This window comes from Haliaeetus leucocephalus, unplaced genomic scaffold (genome assembly GCF_000737465.1).
Source record: "Haliaeetus leucocephalus isolate CR32 unplaced genomic scaffold, Haliaeetus_leucocephalus-4.0 Scaffold215, whole genome shotgun sequence".
Classification (NCBI taxonomy): Eukaryota; Metazoa; Chordata; class Aves; order Accipitriformes; family Accipitridae; genus Haliaeetus; species Haliaeetus leucocephalus.
Genome location: NW_010972651.1, coordinates 520,760 through 521,107, shown reverse-complemented (window position 1 = coordinate 521,107; position 348 = coordinate 520,760).

Below are 348 nucleotides of genomic sequence, written 5' to 3'. Positions count from 1 at the left end.
CCAAGCAGATCTCGCAGGATCTTCGTGGCAGCGGGGCGTGACCAGGTGAGGGATCAGGCTGGTGTGGATCAGCCTGTCCCCAAGGAGAGCTGCGGCTCCCTGGTAGGTGCAGGGTAATACCCACGATGCTTCTGGTAACGTGGTGCTCCAGGCCTGGTGTCAGCAGCCGCGGCCCATAACTCCGAGCTAATTATTCTGAGGAATTGCTGGGCACAAAGCAGGGTGTCTCGGGGACGGCAGAAGCTTGGGTCTCCGCTTTAGAGGAAAGGCTGGTTTGTGAGAGTGGGAAGGGAGCGACCCTTGCTCCCTTCACAACCCCCCTGCCTCCCCCACCAGGGCTGCCCCCCC